Source organism: Aquarana catesbeiana, linkage group LG12 (assembly GCF_042186555.1).
Source record: "Aquarana catesbeiana isolate 2022-GZ linkage group LG12, ASM4218655v1, whole genome shotgun sequence".
NCBI classification, from domain to species: domain Eukaryota; kingdom Metazoa; phylum Chordata; class Amphibia; order Anura; family Ranidae; genus Aquarana; species Aquarana catesbeiana.
Genome location: NC_133335.1, coordinates 199,182,559 through 199,209,092, shown reverse-complemented (window position 1 = coordinate 199,209,092; position 26,534 = coordinate 199,182,559). Strand labels below are relative to the sequence as shown.

Below are 26,534 nucleotides of genomic sequence, written 5' to 3'. Positions count from 1 at the left end.
CAGAGCGGTGTGTATCTATATTATATACAGAGCGGTGTGTATCTGTATTATACACAGAGCGGTGTGTATCTGTATTATATACAGAGCGGTGTGTATCTATATTATATACAGAGTGGTGTGTATCTGTATTATACACAGAGTGGTGTGTATCTGTATTATACACAGAGCGGTGTGTATCTGTATTATACACAGAGCGGTGTGTGTATCTATATTATATACAGAGCGGTGTGTATCTGTATTATATACAGAGCGGTGTGTATCTATATTATACACAGAGCGGTGTGTATCTGTATTATATACGGAGTGGTGTGTATCTATATTATATACAGAGCGGTGTGTATCTATATTATATACAGAGCGGTGTGTATCTATATTATATACAGAGCGGTGTGTATCTGTATTATACACAGAGCGGTGTGTATCTTTATTATACACAGAGTGGTGTGTGTATCTGTATTATACATAGAGCGGTGTGTGTATCTGTATTATACATAGAGCGGTGTGTGTATCTGTATTATATACAGAGTGGTGTGTATCTGTATTATACACAGAGTGGTGTGTGTATCTGTATTATACCTGTAGTTTGCGGAGAACAATGCGTCTGTGTATCACACACGGGGTAGTATGTTTGAGACATGCGGGCTGTGCTCTGTGTATTAGCAATGCTGGAGGTGGAGTTGTATAATGAGTCTCTGCACTCTCTCCCCCTCCTTTCCTCGCACAGCTCTCAGGCTGCAGCAGACGCCTCCTCTCTTTAGCCTGCAGAGCTGACAGCAATGTTCACTGATGCCAGCAGTCTGCCTTCTACGCCGGTCCCCCAGCACCGTCTGCATTAGTCCCCCTATGCTGTCAGGTGGCTCCCAATTTCTTGATTGCTCTGCCCTGGTGGTCAACCGGTCTGCCACTGAGATCTCCTTCTTCTCCTAAACCTCGTCTACTGGTCCCAGAGCATACAGGTAAATAACAATTTATTAGATTCTAAGCTTCAGCGATATTCTATACGTGTCACATGTTTATGTAGATGTCCATCATGGTTTCCAGAGCATGAAATGAATGTGAAATTATCCTATTTTCTAATATAATTGTATTTGTATAGTGCACAGCATCAGTGGGTGCATTGAACATATCATATACTTACATCTTGTATATGCAGCATTGGATGAATTTATACAGTATAGGGACATAAAGCATGTGTGACTGTACTGCATATATAGGGGCTGTGTTCACACTGGACACAATACCTATACATCATTGTCACTGTTCTGTGCAGGGGAACACGTGTATCGGTCATCCAGGGTGAACTGTAAAGTATATTTTTGTCCCAGGATATAGATAGATAGATAGATAGATAGATAGATAGATAGATAGATAGATAGATAGATAGATAGATAATGTGTCCTAGGAACAGGAGATAGATAGATGGATAGATAATGTGTCCTAGGAACAGGAGATAGATAGATGGATAGATAGATAGATAGATAGATAGATAGATAGATAGATAGATAGATAGATAGATAGATAGATAGATAGGGCTTCCTCAACCGTTTTATCTCATAGGAGCCCTTGAAATAGTTTTCAGGTCTTGGGGAACCCTTGCTAAAACCAATTCATTGGAGGCCAGTGAGATAAATGCCCCTTACATTGGTGGTCAGTGGAAAGAATACAACCCGTATTGGCTCTACCAAGTGGTGTTGACCCCAGAATTATCACCCCGGTTGAGAAAGGGATAGATAGATAGATAGATAGATAGATAGATAGATAGATAGATAGATAGATAGATAGATAGATAGATAGATAGATAGATAGATGGATAGATAGATCATCCTTTCTCAAGATTTTTACCCCAGAAGATCCCTTGAAATAGTTCTCAGGTCTTTGAGGAACCCTTGCTAAAACCAATTCATTGGTGGTCAGTAGGAAGCATGCAACTCCTACTGACTCTACCAAGTGGCAATGACCCTGGAATTATGCAGGCACCATCAAATGAGAGGTCAATGAGCCACAGCTCAAGGAATCTGTAGCAATCTCTGGAGGAACCTTAGGGTTCCCGTAAACTCTGGTTGAGAAAGGCATGAATAGATATATAGATAAATAGATCATCCATCCTCAACCTCTTTCCCTTAGTGGAACCCTTGAATTAGTTCTCAGGTCTCTTCCTAAAACCAATTCATTGGTGGTCAGTGGGAAGAATGCAATACTGGCTTTACCAAGTGGCACTGGCCCTGGAATTATGAAGGCACCATCAAATGGGAGGTCAATCAGCCCCAGCGACCTCTGGAGGAGCCCTGGTTGAGCATGGCTCAGATAGATAGATAATGTGTCCCAGGGCCAGGATTTAAAATAGATAAAAACATACATAAAATACATAAAGACATAGATCCACGATAACATACGTATACAGTAACAGTGAGTGGTCGAGCCTTTAGCATCCAGGGCTGGCTTTGGAGTGGATCTTCGGACCATATGCTAGGATGGGGTATGCCTGTAACTCTAGTTGCCCCTTTTTGTCCCAAGGTATTGTGTTTATTAAAAGATTTGAAAAATGGGGATGATACTGAAGAAGTAGACAAATGTAAAGCTGACAATGAAGGCATAAGTAGGTGTACCCTATGGTAGGATTCAGAATTCAGGAACAAGTCAGTCAGGTGGTGGGATGGAGGCATTAAGCATGTGCTTGCCTGTATGAGCCGGATATATTCTAAAAAGTTGGACTCTAGTTGAACTCTAGTTCATTAATAATTAGGATTGATAAAGAATTCTGAATCTGAAGGTAACATTATATAAGGTACATAGCTTGTCTTGATCCGGGGAGTCTTCATCAACGCTCCGACACACTATGCTGAAACCTCAGTAATGCAGCAAATGAATGAATTTGCATTTCACCAAATAAAACCTAAAAAACTTTGAACTGTACATTTATACTTTTAATTGCTGAAGAGTAACCCTACTGTAAGACCCAATGAACACGCTTTACCTGCTTATTTATTAATAATAGATCTGGGATAATTATTCAACTATTTAATGTACGCAGGGTTGCATAGTTAATCAATAATCAATATTAATAGTATGTATTTTGTTTGTTTTTTTTATATTTAATAGCTGTCAGTTCAAAGCAATCTGTATTTATTCTGCCAAAAAATGAATTCCTTCATTTGCGCAGTAAAATTCGGCCTAGGTTTTCCTAGGAAGAAAAGGCATGACAGCGTATCATTTCTGGATTCTATTTGCCATGCGATTTCCAAGCTCATCCTTTGGACTTTCTTGCTGTGTGAAGACCGCATGATGCCTCTGCATCCCGAGCTGTAGAAGGAGGCTTTAACTAGTTCTGTTCCAGTTCAGTTCCAGATCACAGGCTCACCACAGGAGGTTGGAGGCTTATATGTTAATCTCAGGTGATGCTGAGAATTCCTGGCATTTGTGCATATTTGCACTGATTACGCTTCCTGCTAATCGGTTTCCATGCTTCCTGATGTCATGTGGCACGCTGACAAGAATGAGTGGTGATAGGTCTAGGAATGAAATCTAGTGGTGTCAGTTTTTCCAGCTAGTATTGTTTGATGGCGTTTTTATTTGCAGTAACGTTTGATTTATAATTTTGTTTTTTTATATATTATCATTTATAATACAATGTGCTGTATACAGCATCTAGTAGGGCCCATTCACCCCAGTGCTCATTAACTACTTCAGCCCCGGAAGATTTTACCCCCTTCCTGACCAGAGCACTTTTTACAATTTGGCAGTGCGTCGCTTTAACTGTCAATTGCGCAGTCGTGCGACGTTGTAACCAAACAAAATTTGCGTCCTTTTTTCCCCACAAATAGAGCTTTCTTTTGGTGGTATTTGATCACCCCTGCAGTTTTTATTTTTTGTGCTATAAACAAAAAAAAAGCGTCAATTTTGAAAATAAAACCCAATCTTTTACTTTTTGCTATAATAAATATCCCCCAATTTAAAAAAAAAAAAAATTTCTTCATCAGTTTAGGCCAGTATATATTCTTCTACATATTTTTGGTAAAAAAAAACGCAATAGGCGTATATTGATTGGTTTGCGCAAAAGTTATAGCGTCTACAAACTATGGGAAAGATTTATGGCATTTTAATGGCATTTTTATTATTATCTTTGTTTTACTAGTAATGGCGGGTGATCTGTGATTTTTAGCGGTAATGCGACATTGCGACGGGCAGATCGGACACTTTTGACACTTTTTTGGGACCATTGATAATTGGTTTTTATTTTTTGTGCTATAAACAAAAAAAGAACGACAATTTTGAAAAAAAAAACAAAATTTTTTACTTTTTGCTATAATAAATATCCCTCCAAAAAATATAAAAAAACAAATGTTTTACTCAGTTTAGGCCGATATGTATTCTTCTACATATTTTTGGTAAAAAAAAAACAATAGGCGTATATTGATTGGTTTGTGCAAAAGTTATAGCGCCTAAAAACTATGGGAAAGATTTATGGCATTTTAATGGCATTTTTATTATTATCTTTTTTTTACTAGTAATGGCGGTGATCTGTGATTTTTAGCGGTAATGCGACATTGCGACGGGCAGATCGGACACTTTTGACACTTTTTTGGGACCATTGATAATTGGTTTTTATTTTTTGTGCTAGAAACAAAAAAAGAACGACAATTTTGAAAAAAAACAAAACAATATTTTTTACTTTTTGCTATAAGAAATATCCCTAAAAAATATATAAAAAAACAAATGTTTTACTCATTTTCGGCCGATATGTATTCTTCTACATATTTTTGGTAAAAAAATCGCAATAAACATATATTGATAGGTTTGCGCAAAAGTTATAGCGTCTACAAAATAGGGGATAGATTTATGGCATTTTTATTAATATATTTTTTTTATGTGTAATGGCATCGATCTGGGATTTTTATTGTGACTGCGACATTATGGCAGACACGTCGGACACTTTTGACACTATTTTGGGACCATTGTCATTTATACAGTGATCAGTGCTATAAAAATGCACTGATTACTGTGCATTTGTCACTGGCAGGGAAGGGGTTAACACTAGGGGGCGATCAAGGGCTTAAATGTGTGTTCCCTCAGTGTGTTCTAATTGTATGGGGATGGGAGTGACTAGAAGAGGAAGACATATCGTTTGTTCCTACTTAGTAGGAACAAACGATATGTTTCCTCTTCCCTGACAGCACAGGGATTTGTGTTTACACACACAAATCCCTGTGCTGGCGCTCATGCATGCGATCGTGCGTGGCCGGTGGTGATCGTGCCCGGCAGGCACGCGCATCGGGTTCCCCGCCTTGCAGCGAGGTGGCCGAAAAAGATAAGGACATACCCGTACGGGTTTCGCCCAGGGGAGCCATTCTGCCGCAGTATATCTGCGTGAGCCAGTTAAAGTGACGCTAAATATCCTTCATCTTCAAATATAATCCATGCAATCCAATACTTAACCTCTTAGAGCCAGCGCATGCTGGCCCTTTAAGGGGTTAAGAATGCCAGGAGGCGGAGCTTATCGTCATGTCACGGTTATGATTGGCTGTCACGGCGGTCACATGATCGGAAAGCAAGATGCGAACGGGAGCTTTCAGTTAGCCACCGATAACTGTGCCAGGAGCACGCAGGACACGCACTCTCAGCACAGCGCTATTGGCGCTATTGCACACAAACATGCGGCCGCTCGGCCAATATGGAGCCCAGCGCCAAGGAGTTAAAGTATTAATAAACCCACAACAGTAAAATCAGTCTGTATATGCAGTAAAGCATTCTTGTTATACTCACTGTGTAACCCAGGGGTGCCCAACCTTTTGAAGAGCGAGGGCCACTTAAGCGACTTGGCCACAATGAAAGAGCAGGCGGATGACAGGTCCGCGCAGAGCGGACATGGACACAGCCCACTCTACTCTATGGGTCCAGCGATCTGATCCGCCCAGACGGAAGGGGATTGATCCCCTTCTGTTTTTTTTTTTTTTTTTTTTTTTTTTTTTTTAGCGAATCAGATTGGAGGTAGGCGGGTGTAAATGGACACAAATCTGCCGTTTCATAGAGGTGAATGGAGCGCACCAAACCCGCAGGTAATAACAGAAGTCTATGCCTCAGTGCAGGTAACCAGAAGGTGCACTGCACCTGAGGATCAGTTTGAAAGCAGCCCAGTAACCACTGCGCAGATATGCCCATACATACACTGCAATTTTAGTAATAAACTGACCTTTAATAACAGTCTTCCATTCAGGTATCGCCTGCTGTTGCTGTCCCAGGCAGAGTGCATTTGGTATCACTCCGCCTGTGGCAGGAGACGGCGCTATACAGGAAGCATCAGCTTATACAGCTCTGCTCCACAGCCGATTGCTTTGCCGGCTTCATTAACAACACAGATGCTCTGGGATGGTGGGTCTGCAACCCATGATCTGGGCTTGCCAATTCGTCATCCCGCAGAAAGAGGTCGCGGGCCACATCAGAGGGCTCCGCGGGCCACATGTGGCCCCCGGGACACTGGTTGGGCACCCCTGGTGTAACCCAAGGGGATAATCATGCGCATTGTGTAAAAAGGCTGTTTGATCTGGTCTTTGATCCTCCCCTTCTTTTACTGTCCCCAACACATCTCCTGATAGAACAGAGCCTTCGAGGCACTCTGCACATTTTGGTGTGTATTGCTAGAGAGTTTTCTTTTTTTCTTGGTAAGGTGCATGTGATCAGCACAGGGCCAGTCAGCACTGTCCAGACAGAGGGTCAGGGATTGTGCAGCCTCATAGGACAGTCAGAGGAGAATGAAAAACACCTCCTGGAAGCTCTAACCAGACACTGATAGAAGTCACATGACTGCTTTATACTGCTGATGATAAAAGGTATTTAGCAGCTTATAATTACTAAACAAAGTTGCATTTTCATGTTCTGTGTACAGTGGGAGATCAAATATAGTAAATGCAGGCTCCTGGGTTTAGTACCACTTTAATGGCTTTAAATGTAAACTACTTTTCATAAAATTGCAACATCCTCCATGAGTTCCTGAACCTCTCCTCTTCCCCCTGCATGTACATCTTCTTCTCCACCCCTCTTCTGTGGGTTAATTTGTATTTTATGCAACAACTACAGTATCTCACAAAAGTGAGTACACCCCTCACATTTTTGTAAATATTTTATTATATTATCTTTTCATGTGACAACACTGAAGAAATGACACTTTGCTACAATGTAAAGCAGTGAGTGTACAGCTTGTATAACTGTAAATTTGCTGTCCCCTCAAAATAACTCAACACACAGCCATTAATGTCTAAACCGCTGGCAACAAAAGTCAGTACACCCCTAGGTAAAAATGTCCAAATTGGGCCCAATTAGCCATTTTCCCTCCCCAGTGTCATGTGGCTCATTAGTGTTACAAGGTCTCAGGTGTGAATGGGGAGCAGGTGTGTTAAATTTGGGGTTATCGCTTTAACGCTCTCATACTGGTCACTGGAAGTTCAACATGCCATCACATGGCAATGAACTCTCTGAGGATCTGAAAAAAAAATTGTTGCTCTACATAAAGATGGCCTAGGCTATAAGAAGATTGCCAAGACCCTGAAACTGAGCTGCAGCACGGTGGCCAAGACCATAGAGCGGTTTACTAGGACAGGTTCCACTCAGAACAGGCCTCGCCGTGGTCGACCGAAAAAGTTGAGTGCACGTGCTCAGCGTCACATCCAGAGATTGTCTTTGGGAAATAGACGTATGAGTGCTGCCAGCATTACTGCAGAGGTTGAAGGGGTGGGGGGGTCAGCCTGCCAGTGCTCAGAGCATACGCCGCACACTGCATCAAATTGGTCTGAAGGAAGCCTCTTCTAAAGATGATGCACAAGAAAGCCCGCAAACAGTTTGCTGAAGACAAGCAGACTAAGGACATGGATTACTGGAACCATGTCCTGTGGTCTGATGAGACCAAGATAAACTTATTTGGTTCAGATGGTGACAAGCGTGTGTGGTGGCAACCAGGTGAGGAGTACAAAGACAAGTGTGTCTTGCCTACAGTCAAGCATGGTGGTGGGAGTGTCATGGTCTGGGGCTGCATGAGTGCTGCCAGCACTGGGGAGCTACAGATCATTGAGGGAGCAATGAATGCCAACATGTACTGTGACATACTGAAGCCGAGCATGATCGCCCCTGATGTACACCCCTTCCCAGCCAGTGTCATTAGTACAGTGACAGTGCATATTTATAGCACTGATCACTGTATTAGTGTAACTGGTCCACAAAAAAGTGTTAGTGTCAGAATGTCCACCGCAATATCGAAGTCCCGCTATAAGTCGCTGATCGCCCCTCCATTATTAGTAAAAAAATAAAAATATCCCATAGTTTGTAGACGCAAACCAATCAATATACGCTTATTGGGATTTTTTTTTTACCAAAAATATGTAGCAGAATACGTGTTGGCCTAAATTTATGAAGAAATTTGATTTTTTTTTCTATTTTTTATTGGATATGTTTTTTAGAAAGTAAAAAATATTGTATTTTTTTTTTTTTTTTCTAAATTTTCGGTCTCTTTTTGTTTATAGCGCAAAAAAATAACGCAAATGTGATCAAAAACCACCAAAAGTAGCTCTATGTGTGTAAAAAACAGGACACACGTTTTATTTGGGTACAGTGTTGCATGACCGCGCAATAGTCAGTTAAATTAATGCAGTGCTGTATTGTAAAAAATGGCCTGCTCATGGGGGGGGGGCTAAATCTTCCAGAGTTCAAGGTGCTAATTAGGATATTTAGCTTTTTTGAGTTTAGTTATATATGAACCTATGTTTTACCCATACAGGGAAAAGCAATGGGTTCATTTAACAGCCTTCCTTTCCAGATGTATACAATCACTGTCCCTTCTCTCCCCTGCCCCTCCATTCGCCCATCAGGAGTGAGGATAAATGCTGTGTACTTTCAGGTATGGGGCATATGACCCCCACCCTTCACTCCCACCTGACGACATTGGGGCCTTGTAACTGGCCACTCAACCACCCAGCATTGTCACATTTGGCAGGGGGAGAGTCCTCTGCCCAGTGTGAGCTCTGACATGACCGATTTGGAGCTTACACAGCTTTCTTCACCCAATGCTGCCAAACACAGCGAAGGGACAAGGAAAGGAAAGTAATTATGTGCAGCGACGCAGGGTAGAGGTCAGGACCCCCGGCACCAGAAGAGAGGCATAAACAAAGGCCGGAGTCAACCCCAAAGCCATAACGGAGGGCCGGCATGACAGGGGCTAACTGGGCGCCAGGTACTGAGGAGAAGAGGGAGGAGCGCAGCGGGGGGACGGAGATGGGGCGGAGTCTTGGAGGGGGAAGTGACGCGGTACGAGGAGGGAGGCGGCCTCAGTCGGAACAGGAGAGAGCGGAACAGCTTCCCACCCTCCCGCCCTACATGTTGTGATAATTTTTCTGTTGGGGTTGGGGGAAAAAAAACAGTGGTGCACTTGGCAGGGTGCAAGGTCCTTTTAGGTCATATGGGCACTCTGGAGGCCTTAGAAGTGACTAGCTGGTACGGTTCTGGTGCCATTGGGACCTTGGACTCCATTATCGTTAATAAAGCTGTATGTTTGTTTAAAAGGTTATTGATAGGTTAATTAATGGATATTTATATATTTGGTTAATAAAACGGCTGCTAGAGCCAATTTACCCCAGTTATGTGTGGCGTGGTTATTAGAGGTAAGGGGGGTGGGTCATTGGCATAGTGGGTAACAAGCCATGGTTAATACCATAGTCAAGATTTCCGAGGGACAGATGGTCCCTGGCAGTCTCTATGATCCTCGGAGGCCCGGGCGCAACTTTATGACGTCACGTCCGGGCCACACAAGTAAACAAAGCCGAGATCTTGGCTAGAAAAGCATCAGATCGTCAATTTTTTTTTTGATCTGATGCTGTCCAGGTTGGAGGAGAGATGTGGGGTCTTATAGACCCCATATCTCTCCATAAAGAGGACCTGTCACGCACCATTCCTATTAGGGATGTTTACATTCCTTGTAATAGGAATAAAAGTGATAAAAAAAAATTGTTAAAGGGAAAGTGTAAAAAAATAAAAAATAAAAAAAATAAACAATAAAAAAATATATATCCCCGTCCCCATGAGCTTGCACGTAAGTAAGTCGCGCCCGCATATGTAAACGACGCCCAAACCACACATGTGAGGTATCACCGCGAACGTTAGTGCGAGAGCAATAATTCTTGCACTAGACCTCCTCTGTAACTCTAAACAGGTAACCTGTAAAAATTTTTAAACCGTCGCTTATGGAGATTTTTAAGTACCGAAGTTTGGCGCCATACCACGAGTGTGCGCAATTTTAAAGTTTGACATGTAAGGTATCTATTTACTCGGCGTAACATCATCTGTCACATTATACAAAAATAATGGGCTAACTTTACTGTTTTTTTTTTTGTTAATTCATGAAAATGTTTTATTTTTCCCACAAAATCGCGTTTGAAAAATGACCGCGCAAATAACGTGTGACATAAAAAGATGCATTGACCGCCATTTTATTCCCTAGGGTGTCTTCTAAAAAAAATATATATATATATATATATATATATATAATGTTTGGGGGTTCTGAGTAATTTTCTAGCAAAAAAATTATGATTTTTACATGTAGGAGAGAAGTGTCAGAATTTGCGCAGTATGGAAGTGGTTAAAAGAAAACCGTAGACAGAAAGTTTCCTGGTAAGGAAGATAGTTAATGCTTACGTCTCCCGCTACCCGCACCTACGATCTGAAGAAAACATTTATGCCTAAGGAATCATTAAAATCTGACACTTCCAGAATTGTCTGAATCCTGGTCATCTGCTGCATGCCGTGGCTCCTTCCGCCAGCTCTTATGTGACTTCAGAACACATTAGGGAAGTAGTGTAGATCGGCCGCACGAGAGTCAAAGCACAGAATATCTAAAGTCACAACCTTTTCTCATTTTATGAAGAGTAGGAGAAGGTTAAACCCACTGTCATGTATTTGCCATCTGTGTCTCATTAACCGCTTCAGCCCCGGAAGGTTTTACCCCTTCCTGACCAGAGGACTTTTTGCGATTCGGGACTGCGTCGCTTTAACTGACAATTGCGCGGTCGTGCGACGTTACACCAAAACAAAATTGACTTCCTTTTTTTCCCACAAATAAAGCTTTCTTTTGGTGGTATTTGATCATCTCTGCGGTTTTTATTTTTTGTGCTATAAACAAAAAAAAAGTCAATTTTGAAAAAGAAAAGCAATATTTTTTACTTTTTGCTATAATAAAAATCCCCAAAAAATATATAAAAAAACATTTTTTTTCCCCAGTTTAGGTCGATATATATTCTTCTACATATTTTTGATTAAAAAAATCACAATAAGCGTATATTTATTGGTTTGCGCAAAAGTTATAGCGTCTACAAAATAGGGGATAGGTTTATGGCATTTTTATTATTAACTTATTTCTTTTATTAGTAATGGTGGCGATCTGCGATTTTTATCATGACTGCAACATTATGGCAGACACATCGGACACTTTTGACACTATTTTGGGACCATTGTCATTTATACAGTGATCAGTTCTATAAAAATGCACTGATTACTGTATAAATGACACTGGCAGGGAAGGGGTTAAACACTAGGGGGGGCGATCAAGGGGTTAAGTGTGTCCTAGAGTGATTCTAACTGTAGGGGGGGATGGGCTACCACTGACATGACAGCGATCACTGCTACCGATAACTGGGAGCAGTAGACCTCTGTCATGTCACTAAGCAGAACGGGGAAATGCTTTGTTTACATAGACATCTCCCCGTTCTGCGGCTCCGTAACACGACCGCGGGACACCGGCGGACATCAAGCCTGCGGGACCCGCAGGCACGGTAACGCTGTACGCGGTGGGCACCCACTAGCCCCGCCTATTAAAGGGGACGTACAGGTACGCCCATTTGCCCACCACTGCCATTGTGCCGACGTATATCGGCTTGCAGCGGTTGGCAATTGGTTAAAGAAGAACTCCACCCTACCTAGGCTCTGGTAATTGTTCCTGTATATAAATTTTAAAAAATACATACGTGCTAGTCCATGGAGTCTAGCATTGTCCTCCTTCCAGCCCAAAATTCTTCTTCATCGCTCTGCTGCCACCTTGCCATCTTGGATTGAGACCCATGGCATGTGTGCAAATGAGTGAGATCCATCAAAAGCCTGGCGCTTGCCCAGACAAGCCATGCCTCGTTGTGAAGTCCCATAGACTGGCAGAGACCTACTGCTTTCCAAGCATGCGCGGGAGGTTCGCTGGATTTTGTGCCTGCGCAAACATACTGCCGGATCCTATAGACCTGGTAGATATCCTGTTCTGTTGATGCAGCAGAAAGTGGGAGGATAGCTTTCCAATGTGTCTTAGACAGTTATCATGGGAACAAGTGTTTTTTTTTTTAATGTCACGTGACAGTGTTTGTTTTTTTTAGGGGGGGGAGGGGGTGAACGGTGTCTGTGTTTTTTTTTTTTTTATTTATATTTATTATTTTTTACAATAATATTTTTTTTTATTCTTTATTGCAATATGTGTTTTTTTGTTTTTTTTCAATCAGCCCTGTTGGGGGGCTTTGGTGAGATATCAGGGGTCTTAACAGACCCCTGATATCTCCCCCTTGAGACAGAAAAAGAGACAGAGGATAGAGATTCCCCAGTCCCTTTCTCTGCAGCCTCAGCTGCACTGAGAATGAATGGAGAGAAGACAGCCGCTCCGCTCCATTCATAAACTGACACATCGTAATCACAGGAGATTACATTGTTTCAGTTATGTCAATGGACAGAGTCAGCTGACTCTGTCCATACACACAGCGGAGAGGGACAGCAGAACGGAGGGGGACAGCGGAGAGGGACAGCAGAACGGAGGGGGACAGAGAAGGAGAGGGAGACAGTGGAATGGCGGAACGGAGGGGGCCAGAGAAGGAGAGGGGGACAGCGGAACAGCGGAATGGCGGAACGGAGGGGGACAGAGAAGGAGAGGGGGACAGCGGAACAGAGGGGGACAGAGGAACGGAGGGGGACAGAGGAACAGAGGGGGACAGAGGAACGGAGGGGGACAGCGGAGGGGTACAGAGGAACTGAGGGGGACAGCGGAGGGGGACAGAGGAACGGAGGGGGCATGGAGGATGCGGTGACAGTCAGCGGTGATCGGTGTGGGGGAGTTACAAGAACCGATCACCGCTGTATGTCACTAAGCAGCTGAAAGCCGCGGGGGGAGAAGCTTGTAACTCCCCCACACGCAGATCACTGCTGACTGTCAAGGTATCAGCGGAAGCATCGGGACCATTTACCCGAGTACTTGGGCAAATGCTCTGTATCGGTGCCGATACTAGTATCGGTATCGGGACAACCCTAATATATATATAAGTGATTCTGTACTTCCGGGTAGGAGGCACGCGCCGCTGGCGTGCTTCTTCTGCTGTGATTAGTCACAGCAGAAGCTGATCAGCAGGTGTCAGCCAATGGATGTCCACTGGCACCCTCTGTTCGTCGAGGAGACAAACAGCATGGAGCTCTGCCTATGTAAACATGGCAGAGCTCTGTCCTGTCAGCGGGGATGTGCTGGATTTTTTTTCCCTGGAAAGCAGGGAATAACATCCAGCACATTCCTTAGTAAAAGCGCCACACACTGTACACACAAAAACACTGGCTGGGCACATTTAACCCTTTGATCACCCTAGATGTTTAAAGGGGTTGTAAACCCTCGTGTTTTTTCACCTTAATGCATCCTATGGCAGGGACGGGCCCCCCCAGCCCCCCGTTTAACTTACCAGAGCCCTGGAATTTCCCACGGCGGAGACGCGCTCTTCCTCTGCCCGGGTTTGTCGGCTCTTGATTGGATAGATTGATAGCAGCGCAGCCATTTGCTCCCGCTGCTGTCAATCAAATCCAATGACGTGGCGCTGGGGGGGAGGGGCCAAGGCCGAGTCCGCCTATGGACGCAAATGCAAATACGGCACTAATGGAAAATGATGTTATTTAAATGACTTGAGAATTTGAGCGATCGCAACGGCTCAAATTTGCAATAGAATTCGCAGCAGTGTGAACCGGCCCTAAAGAAGAAGAGAATTGTGCGCTGCATTTGGAGATTTCATAATTTGCCACGTCATGAATGTCAATTCTCCATTACGAACGCTAGTGTACAAGACCGACCGCTTCTGCTTCCGAGCATGCGTGTTTGTACTTTGGACTTTTGTGAAACGGACTTGTGTACGCACGATTGGAAAGTCCGACAACAAACATTTGTTGGCGAAAAATTTGAGAACATGCTAGCCAACATTTGTTGGCAGAAAGTCCGACAACAAATCTCCGATGGAGCGTACACACGGTCGGACTTACCGCCAACAAGCTCACATCCAACATTTTCCGTCGGAAAATCGGATCGTGTGTATGCGGCATAAGTCTTTTGACTAAAACGCCATTTTAGTTTTAGTCATATTTTACTCATCTCAATTGTTTCAGTCGTATTTTAGACGTTAGACGACTAAAATTGTATTCATTTCGTCGACTAAAATGTTTTAGTCATTTTAGTCGACTAAATTAACACTGCTACAAACGCAGTTAAAATCCATAAATGTAAACTGTCTTATCTCCCAAAATTCCATTCATCCAATATTAGGATTGCCATGCTCCTGCCAGACAACACATCCAAGTACAGTTAAATGGAAACCATGGTCTTTAAGTTTTTTTTAAGAAATACAAGTGCAAGTAATAATCTTAAAGTGATTATTCTTATCAGTGTGTCTTATTGTTTTCTAAACTTTATTTCTAAGTATACTTTAATTAAATATATGCACACGGGGGTGGCCATGTTTGCTCATTACATATAAAGGTTTAACTTTCTTTTATCTAACCTCAAGCCTCTCTGATTGAAAACAATGGGTTCTTTGCAGTGTGTAATGACAAATGTTATGCTCCTGGTAGCCTAGGGCCATGTGATCATATACCTAGGTTTAAGGTCACGTGAAGGAAAGCAGAAACGGTGGTCTTCTACCAATAGCAAGAGAGTATTCTATTACATAAAAACCATTTTTGATGAAGTGTGCTTTTTTGACCTTATTTTAACCACTTGACTTCCGTTAGCTTTTACCCCCTTTATGACCAGGGCATTTTTTGCTGTTTACCACTGTGTTACTTTAACAACTTCTGGACCGCACATTTACTGCGGCAGGGCGGCCCAGCTGCGCTAAACAACGTACCTGTACGTTGTTTCCTCTTTAGAGGCGCGCTGGCAACCTGCTCCCGCTGTGATTGGACACAGCCGGAGCCAATCAGTGGGTCCGGCAGCCACGATGGTCGCCGGGACCTGCCGATCGTTTGCTGGAGAGGCAGAACGCCCGTCTGCTTATGTAAACAAGGCAGACTGCCGTTCTGTCAGAGAGGAAGAGAGAGATCTTGTGTTCCTGCTAGTCAGGAACACAGATCTCTCTCTTCCTCCAGTGTATCCGTCCCCCACACAGTTAGAAATCACTCCCTAGGAGCACACTTAACCCTTTGATCGCCCCTGATATTAACCCCTTCCCTACAGTGACAGTGCATTTCTTTTAGCACTGATCACTGTATTAGTGTCGCTGGTCCCCAAAAAAGTGTCACTTATGCCACGTACACACGACCGGTTTAGCCATCGTAATAAACTCCGACAGGTTTCTCCGACGTAACTCAGACAGAATTCCATTCAAGCGGTCTTGCCTACACACAGTCAACCCAAAATCCGACCAAAGTCCGACCGTCCAGAAAGCGGTGACGTACGACACTTACGACGGGACTAGAGAAAGGAAGTTCAATAGCCAGTAGCCAATAATTTCCGTCTCCTACTTGCTTCAGAACATGCGTCGTTTTTGGTCCGTCGGACCAGCATACAGACGAGCGGTTTTCCCGATAGGAATTGGGTCCGATTTAGAACATGTTCTATTTCTAGACCTGTCAGATTTTTTGAAAAAAAAAAAGTCAGATGAGGCATACACACGATCGGTATATACGATGAAAAGCTTACGTCTGACTTTTTCTGTCGGACAGTCCGCTCGTGTGTACGTGGCTTAAGTGTCCAATTTGTCCGCCACAATGTTGCAGTCCTGCTAAAAATCGCTAATCAACCCCCATTACTAATAAAAATAAAAATGCCATAAAAAAAAAATAAAAAAATCCCATAGTTTGCAGACACAATAACTTTTGCGCAAATCAATCAATGTACGCTTATTGGGATTTTTTTTTACCAACAACATGTAGCAGAATATATTTTGGCCTAAATTGATGAAGAAATTAGGTTTTTTACAATTTATTATTAGTATTAGTGTCACTGGTCCCCAAAAAGTGTCACTTAGTGTCCAATTTGTCCGCCGCAATGTCGCAGTCCTGCTAAAAATCGCTAATCACCACCATTACTAATAAAAATAAAAATGCCACAAAAAAAATCCCATAGTTTGCAGACGCAATAACTTTTGCGCAAGCCAATCAATATACGCTTTTTGGGATTTTTTTTTTTTTTACCAACAACATGTAGCAGAATACATATTGGCCTAAAATGATGAAGAAATTCGTTTTTTTACATTTTTTTTATTGGATATGTTTTATAGTAGAAAGTAAAAAATATAGATTTTTTATTATTAGTATTAGTGTCAATGGTCCCCAAAAAGCGTCACTTATGCCGCGTACACACGGCTGGACTTCCCGACAGAAAAAGTCCGATGGGAGCTTTTGGTCGGACATTCCGACCGTGTATAAGCCCCATCGGACTTTTTATGTCAGCATTTCCAATGGACTCAACATGTTCTAAATCTTTCCGTCGGAAATGCAGACGGAGTTTAGCCCGTTGGCAAGTCCGCTCGTGTGTACGCGGCATTAGTGTCCAATTTGTCCGCCGCAATGTCGCAGTCATGCTAAAAATTGCTAATCGCCGCCATTACTAACAAAAATAAAAGTGCCATAAAAAAAAAAATCCCAAACTTTTGCGCAAACCAATCAATATACGCTTATTGGGATTTTGTTTTTACCAACAACATGTAGCAGAATACATATTGGCCTAAATTGATGAAGAAATTTGTTTTTTGTTTTTTTTATTGGATATGTTTTATAGCAGAAAGTAAAAAATAGTTTTTTGTATTTTTTTAAATTGTCAGGTTTTTTTTTTTGTTGCAAAAAATAAAAACCGCAGAGGTGATCAAATACTACCAAAAGAAAGCTCTATTTGTGGGGAAAAAAAAGGACACACATTCTTTTTGGGTACAGTGTCGCACGACCGCGCAATTGTCAGTTAAAATAACGCAGTGCCGTATCGCAAAAAATGGCCTGGTCGTGAAGAGGGGGTAAATCTTCGGGAGCTGAAGTGGTTAACTGCCAAATGCGCGGTCATGCAACACTGTATGCAAATGAAATGAATATAATTGGCTAGCTTTAAGCTGAGTCAATGTCTGATGGAATCTCATTATACCACTTTTCAAACCTGCTTAGATTAAAGTGAATTTCTCCTAAAAGAAACATGGAGTTTGCCCAAACTAACATCTTGTGCCAAATGTCTGTTCCATGCTGATCATTTTGCTCTAAGAAGAATATAGAGGTATACAGTAAGTAACATAAGAAACCAGCAAGACTGGTTTCTTAGTAAGGTATAAAGATTTTATGCTGCCGTAGGCACCTAGGCACCCAAATGATGACACACTTTTTTTTTTTAAGCTCTTCCCCTTGTGTCATGTGTCTTCGCTATATGCTACTTTTCAGCTCTACAGACTACGAAACAAGAGGAAAGAAAAAAATGGTTTTCTGAACTACAAAGAGTCTTCTGACTCCTCCAAAAATCCGCTGCGCCCCTTTCTCCTCTACAGGTCTCTTTCTAAATTTAGCAACAAATGCATAGCTCCCAACTGTCCCTGATTTGGAGCAATGTCCCTCTGTCCCTCATTCCTCCTCATTTGTCCCTCATTTTGGTCTGATCTATATAGTTGTATATAAAATGCACTTTTTATCTTTCAAAAAGTGTTTCCCAGTGCTAAACCGTTCATCCAAATTATAAATTGCTGCATTTGTACATTTTAAAAGCCAATATAAAGAATAGTAGTGGTAAAAAAAAGTCCATTGTGGATTCAATTAACCTTTTTTTTTGGTTACCAGTAATTCTCCTTTAAGGGGGTGTAGCAGGGGGCGTGTCCCATACCTACATACATTTGTTAGTAGGTGTCCCTCATTCCCATCTCAAAATGTTGGGAGGTATACAAATGTCCAAAAATTGTAGGTGTTAAAATTCCTTGCTGTAGGGAACTCAAGTGTAGCCCCTGACATCCCCACAGGGCCACACAAAATATTTAAAGTGATACTAAGTGAGTGGGAACAGCATATAATACGCCATTTATTGATATATTTTTATGATTTGGGTTTAGTGACACTGTTGTAATGTAATGCTACAGAAAGCAGTCAGAGACTGGACATACTACAATAGATGTTCAGAGATTGAACATACTACAATAGATGTTCAGAGATGGCTGGTATGCTGCAAGAGGTGGTCAAAGGCTGTAGACATGGTTAGAGATTGAGTGCATTCATCAGAGACTACTAGAACTCACTACCTTTAGGTCCTATTACAATTCACAGCGCCATACGGCCACCTTAAAAAATGACCGCCATCATAATTGATGTTCCTCTCAGCAAGATCCATTATAAAATTATAAAGAAAAAATATGAATTAATGAATATATTCGTTCACTGTCCCTGAGCAAGCATCCAGGCAAGGAAAAACACTGACTACTGGCTGCCGGGGCCCCAGGGCCACAGAATAATGGGGATATTTATTAAAAAAATCAATGAGCTATTTATTTTGTGCAACAGCAAGTGCATTTATTCTGTGTGAATACTGGCACAATCAATGTTACCAGGCTATTTTCTCTCCAGGTTGGATGTCCGTCATTTATGAGAATAGTGTAAATCAGGAATGTACTGCATTATAACCACTAGATAGAACCGTATTTATCTGCGTATAACACGCACCTTTTCCCCCTGAAAATAGAGGGCAAATCATGGGTGCGTGTTATATGCCGATATTTACCTGGCTGCCTCAGGAAGAGGGGGAAGTGGTGAGCGCAGCCAGATTACACATAGACGGAATCTCCTGCTTACTCGTCACACACAGTCCCACCTCCTGGATGGCTCATAGGACATACATCACATGTCCTGGCATTGGACCGGTGTTCTGTCTATCATAGGAGCCGTCAGGAGGCGGGACTGTGTGTGACTGAGCGCCGAGTAAACAGGAGATCCCTGGCGAGGCTGCAGATGGGCACTGGTGAGGCTGCAGATGGGCACTGATCAGGCTGCATTGATGGGCAATGGAGAGGCTGCAGATTGGGACTAATCAGGCTGCATTGTTTGGCAATGGAGAGGCTGCAGATGGGCACTGAACAGGCTGCATTGATGGGCAATGGAGAGGCTGCAGATGGGGACTAATCAGGCTGCATTGATGGGCAATGGAGAGGCTGCAGATGGGCACTGGTCAGGCTGCATTAATGGGCAATGGCGAGGCTGCAGATGGGCACTGATCAGGCTGCATTGATGGGCAATGGAAAGGCTGCAGATGGGCACTAATCAGGCTGCAATGATGGGCAAGAGCAAGGCAGCAGATAGGCACTGATCAGGCTGCATTGATGGGCAATGGAGAGGCTGCAGATGGGCACTGAACAGGCTGCATTGATGGGCAATGGAGAGACTGCAGATTGGGACTAATCAGGCTGCATTGATGGGCAATGGAGAGGCTGCAGATAGGCACTAATCGCTCAGGCTGCAATGATGGGCAATATAAAGGCAGCAGATAGGCACTGGTCAGGCTGCATTGATGGGCAATGGAGAGGCTGCAGATGGGCACTAATCAGGCTGCAATGATGGGCAATAGCAAGGCAGCAGATGGGCACTGGTCAGGCTGCATTGATGGGCAGTGATTAGGCTGCATTAATGGGCACTAACCCTTATTTTGCTTCAAAGTTTTTTTCCTGAAAACTCCCACTTAAAATTAAGGTGTGTGGAATATGCCTGTGCGTGTTAAGGCTTGTACACACGATCGGACTTTTTGACAACAAACATGCAAATGAGCTGTTTTAAGGCAACATCCGAACGTGTGTACGCTCCATCGGACAAACTTTTTCGGTTTTCATCGGACAAATGTTGGCTGTGCGAACAAATGTTGGCGGCAACAAAAGTCCGACTTCAGCAAGTCCGATCGTGTGTACACAAAACCATCAGACTTTAGTACAAAGTACAAACACGCATGCTCAGAACCAATGCAAAAGGTCGGACAACAATACAGAAGTTGACCAAAGGGTGGCGCCGGAGAAATGAGTGTCCTCCTTTGAAGTGTCGTCAGTACGTTGAAACGTCACTATGTTCGTGTTTGTTGCCCAAAAAGTCCTGCCGTGTGTATGCTTAACAAGTTCACGGCCAACGCCCTTTGTACAGAAATCCACATGAAAGTTTGTATAAAGTCCGATCGTGTGTGTATGAGGCTAAACACCGATAAATACAGTACTTACTATTACTGTCTGCTCAATCTAGTGGCCATTATGTTGTATTTTCCTGATTCCTGATTCACACTATTTTTGGTGAATGATAAATATAACATCAAATAGTGAAGCGCTGTCCGAAGTATGGTTAGCACGTTTCAACTGAAATTTGTACAGATATAAATATAAAATAATACCCTGTTTCCCTGAAAATAAGACCTAGTGTGATTGTCGGTGATGGCTGCAATATAAGCCCTACCCCCCAAATAAGCCCTACCCTGTTTCCCCGAAAATAAGCCCTACCCTGAAAATAAGACCTACAAGGACTTTAACTAGGGCTTATTTGGGGGGTAGGGCTTATATTGCAGCCATCACCGACAATCACGCTAGGTCTTATTTTCGGGGAAACAGGGTATGCACAATAATCACCTAAATCACACATAAAAAACACATTCTTGTGATAATAGCATTAAAAGTGAAAAGGAAAGTTCATCAAAGTTCATAAGAAGCAACAGTGAATCATCTTCAATGTAAATTCGTTTTTCTCCATTTTTTTATTAGATATGTATTATAGCAGAAAAAAAAAATATTGTTTTTTTTTTTTTTTTTTCAAATTGTTGCTCTTTTTTTGTTTATAGTGCAAAAAATAAAAAACGCAGAGGTGATAAAATACCACCAAAAGAAAGCTTTATTTGTGGGGACATAAATTATATTTGGGTGCAGTGTCGCTCGGCCGCGCAATTGTCAGTTAAAGTAACACAGTGCCATATCTCCAGACATGGCCTGGTCATGAAGGGGGGTAAATCTTTCGTGGGTAAAAAAGATTTTTATATACTAAACTCTAAACTGCGAGATTCTGCCAGGCTGGATGTTGTGCTTTACCAAGCATTGCAGGAACAACAGAAATATCTACGCTATGTTATGTAAGAACTAGAAATGCGTTTTATACACTGTCTGAAACGCTGTGTCTTTTACTTCTATGCGTGTTTATTTCATGCCTTGTTCATCCTCTGCTGCTTTAGTATTGAGCCGTGTTTGTCTCTGCAGGAAGTCACATCAGCGCTCGGTCTTTCCTGCTTTGGTTTCAGTTGACATCTCTGGCTTTGTTGACCGCACAGGAAGCTCCCCATAGCTGAATGATCAGAGATGAAACCTTCTGTGCCATCAATTAGGTCATGTGGTGCTAAAGCAATGTATCAGCACCTATTACTTTGTAATGAATTGTGTCGCTAACAGGAACACTAAGCTAATAATTATTTAAATCTAAAATTACCGTGTAATTCCGTCTTGGTAATAGAAACATTTCTGGGAAGGCTCTCTTAGCTATCATGACCCATGTACAGAAGTAGGATTTTTTTTTCTCTCTTTAGTTTTGGACAGTCTGTGTCCTGCGAGGCAGATTTTCCTTCATTTCTTGTCTTGAAGACGCAACAGAAAAGCCTCTTTGACGTTAGTGGCTGGGGAGCAGTAAAAACAGGCAGTTTTAGACCCCCCCCCCAACCACCCACCTAAAGGATAAACAACAATTGGAGGAGGCTGTGCACATGCTGCAGTAAATGTAAGCGCATGCCGAACTGACTGTCAAACTCAGCCATTGTGATCTATGGGGCTGCACTGCAAATGCTTCACTGGCAATTGCAGTGCATTTGCCTCATTATAAAAAAAAGGGCATTCATGAGGTAGCAGGATCTTCTCCTGAACCCCTGACAGCAGCATTGCCATTATATAAAAAAAAAGGGCATTCATGAGGTAGCAGGATCTTCTTCTGAACCCCTGACAGCGGAATTTTATTATATATAAAAAAAAAGGGCATTTATTAGGTGGCAGGATCTCCTCCTGAACCCCTGACAGCGGCATTCAATTATATTTAAAAAATAAAGGGCATTCAGGAGGTGGCAGGATCTCCTCTTGAACCCCTGACAGCGGCATCCCATTATAAAGAAAAGGGCATTCATGAGGTGGCAGGATCTCCTCCTGAATCCCTGGCATTGGCATCCTCTTATAAATAAAAAAAGTGGAATTCAGGAGGTGTCAGAATCTTCTCCTGAACCCCTGACAGCGGCATCCCATTATAAAAAAAAAGCCATTCAGGAGGTGGCAGGATCTCCTCTTGAACCCCTGGCAGTGACATTTCATTATAAAAAAAGGGCATTCAGGAGGTGACAGGATCTCCTTCTGAACCCCTGACAGCGGCTGCTTAGCTGCACTCTGATAAGTGATCCACCGCAGATTGCTTTTCAGATCTTAGCTTAGGCTGGCCATACATTATACAATTCTCTTGTACAATTTTCCTTTTGATTTACCAAAACCATATAATATGAGGTCAGACCTAAACACTTTCAATTTGTATGCAGTCAGGCAGGCCCTTGCACTACATAGATGAAGCTAAATCTAAAGGAAATTAAATAAGAAAATTGTATAATGTATGGCCAGCTTTAGAGAGGAAATCTCCCATCTTAGGCTGGTCATACACTGTACTTTCTGATAAACTGGCCAAAATTCTCTTGTAGGCCCCCTCCTGCTCGATATTCTTCAAAATAGAAGCATCCAAGTGGAAAACTGTTGGCCAAACAGCTACCGCATCCAATCACAGGCAGCCGCTTTTTGGGTATTCTGACAGTCGCTGGCGCCAGCTGTCAGAATAAAATAGCTGATGTGGGGGAGTCGTCCATCCATGCTGTATAGTACCCACAAGCTGAACGAGAAACAAATCTAAAGCCCCATACACACTATTAGATTTTCTACAGATTTTTGTTCTCAGATTTACTAAAACCATGTAGTGCAAGAGCCTGTCTGATTGCATACAAAATGTAACTCTTATGCCCTGTACACACGAGTGGAATATCCGACAGAAAAAGTCAGACAGAAGCTTTTCATCCTCTATTCCGAACTTGTGTGCTCATCGCACTTTTTTTATCGAAAGTTCTGACGGACCTAGAAATGGAACATGTTCTAAATATTTCTGACGGAACCAATTCCTATCGGGAAAACCGCTCGTCTGTATGCTGTTCCGACGGATCAAAAACGACGCATGCTCTGAAGCAAGTATGAGACGGAAGCTATTGGCTACTGGCTATTGCACTTCCTTTTTCTAGTCCTGTCGTACGTGTTGTACATCACCGCGTTCTGGACGGTCGGACTTTAGTCAAATTCTGGATCGTGTGTAGGCAAGACCGCTTGAATGGAGTTCTGTCAGAGAAACCTTCGGAGTTTATTCCGACGGCAAAACCGGTCGTGTGTACGCGGCATTAAGGTTTGACCTCATATTATATAGTTTTGGTAAATCTGAAGACAAAAATCTGCAGAAAATCTAATAATGTGTATGGGGGTCTAATAGTATATGGCCAGCTTCAGACCGTTGTCCAGAACATTTGTCCCTGTTGGATGATTTCCCACACAAACCACAAAAAAAAACTTGGCAGAGGGTTCTACACTCCCCAGTCCATCCAATAAAAAATACGTTTTGCCTTTATAATACGCTTTAAGGTATTATTTGTTATTTTGCCCAGTTCAATATGCCTTTGTTTTAAAGAGAACCTGTTCTTTGTCCATCTATAGATTCACTTTAATGCCTAGTCCTCCAGTAGCACACACTTTCACTTCCTCCTTTCCTCTGCCCTTCCATTTGATCCAAGGAATAGGACAAGCTCTGAGTCACTCTATTCACAGATTACACTGGGCTGACAGCTCTTCCTGCCCCCATATGACAGTGCAGGGCCAACCACTGAGCACCAGTACCGTCCTATGAGTTACACACTCCTCCAAACTTTGAAGTACCATATGTTCTTGTTGCTCCTAGTAGATGAACAGTGAGAGGGAAGAAAAGGTAAGTATGTTTTGATATGTGCTGGATTGGGGGGTTAAGTGAACCTGTTTTGCTCTCATGGAAAAGCATGCAGTGAACAACCATTGGTCTCTGTGTCACGGGGTATCCTGGAAGTGGGGTTTAGGTGTTGCAGCCAGATTTACCTCTCTGTTTAGTAACGCAAATTGGGATAAGTCTTATATTGGGGTCTGCTAGATGCATGCAGGCAATCACACATTTCTTAAAGAGGTGTATATTTTGCAAAACAGCCCGTCAGCATCTTTTCTGCAAATGTCACCAGTTTTATATTTATTTTTTTTGTAATTGTATTTTTTTAATTCGTTTTTGCAAAAAGAAAAGGTTACACAAGACTCGTGAATGACATATGTAACAAAACATATAACGTACAAATGAGATTTCCAAATTAACAAAAAGCTGAAGTTAACTGTAGGTTATACAGAAGTGTAGTCAACATATAAACAAATCGTGACGCAATACAGAGGTCATACATAGAAATTGCCTGCGTATCAAACGTGTAGAATCAGGGAGCTCTTAAGCGACACCATATGGCATGGGACGTAAAGTGGGGACTTATAGAAAGGCTTGAGGATAGTGAACCACTTCAGCCCCGGAAGAATTTACCCCCTTCCTGACCAGAGCACTTTTTGCGATACGGCACTGCGTCGCTTTAACTGACAGTCGTGCGACGTTGCACCCAACCTAAATTGATGTCCTTTTTTTCCCACAAATAGAGCTTTTTGCGCTATAAATAAAAAAAGAGCGACAATTTTGAAAAAAAAGTAATATTTTTTACTTTTTGCTATAAAAAATATCCCCAAAAAATATATAAAAAAAATAATTTTTTCCTCAGTTTAGGCCGATATGTATTCTTCTACATATTTTTGGTAAAGAAAAATCGCAATAAGCGTATATTGATTGGTTTGCGCAAAAGTTATAGCGTCTACAAAATAGGGGGTAGATTTATGGCATTTTTATTATAATTTTTTTTTATTAGTAATGGCGGCGATCTGCGATTTTTATCGTGACTGCGACATTATGGCGGACACATCGGACACTATTTTGGGACCATTGTCATTTATACAGCGATCAGTGCTATAAAAAATCACTGATTACTGTGTAAATGACACTGGCAGGGAAGGGGTTAAACACTGGGGGGGGGGGGGCGATCAAGGGGTTAAGTGTGTCCTAGGGAGTGATTCTAACTGTGGGGGGGATGGGCTACCTAGGACATGACAGCGATCACTGCTCCCGATGACAGGGGGCAGTAGATCTCTGTCATGTCACAAGGCAGAACGGGGAAAGGCCTTGTTTGCATCTCCCCAATCTGCCGCTCCATGACACGATCGTGGGACACCGGCAGACTTGGAGGCCGCGGGTCCCGTGGGCATGGTCACGGCGCATGAGCACCCACAATGCTGCGTCTTAAAGGGGACGTACCTGTATGCCTATTTGCGCAGCCATGCCATTGTGCTGATGTATATCGTCGTGCGCTGGTCGGCAAGCGGTTAATTGCATACCTTAAGACATAGAGTCTGGAAGAGGTGTCCCAAATTCCGATTGATCCCATGGTTCCCATATTTTTTTGAATTGTGCGATTTGATCGTGTACAATAGCCATGAGGTATTCCATTCTTTGAATATTAGCTATGAGTTGGAGGAATCTGGACCATTGAGGAGGTATATTGGATAACCAACACATCGGCTAAAAGAATGTAGGAAATCAGCTGTTTAGCATGTTTAGCAATGCCAGTAAAGGGGAAGCCTAATAAGTAATGTACTGGGTAATAGCATCACTTCATGCCAAAAGGGTATTATCAGAGAGCAATGCCAAAAGATATGGAACAAGGAGCCTATGTTGAACCCACAGTGCCAGCACATTGCTGAGCTTGAGGGATCGTATTTATGAATGACCTCAGGGGTTTTGTACTAGAGCATGAGAATTTTAATGGAAGTCTCCCTCTGCACTACACATTTGGAGGACTTAAAAGTGGAGGACCAGATCCGTCTACATAGCAGTTGTGCTCATCTACGCATGTATAGATGGGTACACCAGTTTGATTTAAAGACGAGTAATGCTTAAATATACTGATGTATAAATGTTTCATGCCATTGTAATTATGTTTACCAGAACAGGCTTCAGCTGAATTTCCTAAATCTACACTCCAGGGCAGCAGCTAAATACACAGATGAAATGCATGTTAGGGAGCTGTTTTACCTGCCAAATGGTTTGTTCTTGCAGCCTGAAATTTAGACAGCCTTGCCAGGCAGTGGAGCCAGCTG

The 26,534-nt window shown here is 42.5% G+C and overlaps 1 protein-coding gene across 2 annotated transcripts in view; it reads left to right on the top strand.

The window, feature by feature from the left end:
• The first annotated feature begins 694 nt into the window (after positions 1-694).
• PPP1R16B (protein phosphatase 1 regulatory subunit 16B) overlaps positions 695-26,534 on the top strand; it is a 108,080-nt gene continuing 82,240 nt past the window's right edge. The window contains exon 1 of one of the 2 annotated variants that reach the window (XM_073606419.1): positions 695-956. The gene's annotated coding sequence lies outside the window, so the exon portion shown is untranslated. The remainder of the gene's footprint in view (positions 957-26,534) is intronic. The other variant, XM_073606418.1, reaches the window with a different exon arrangement.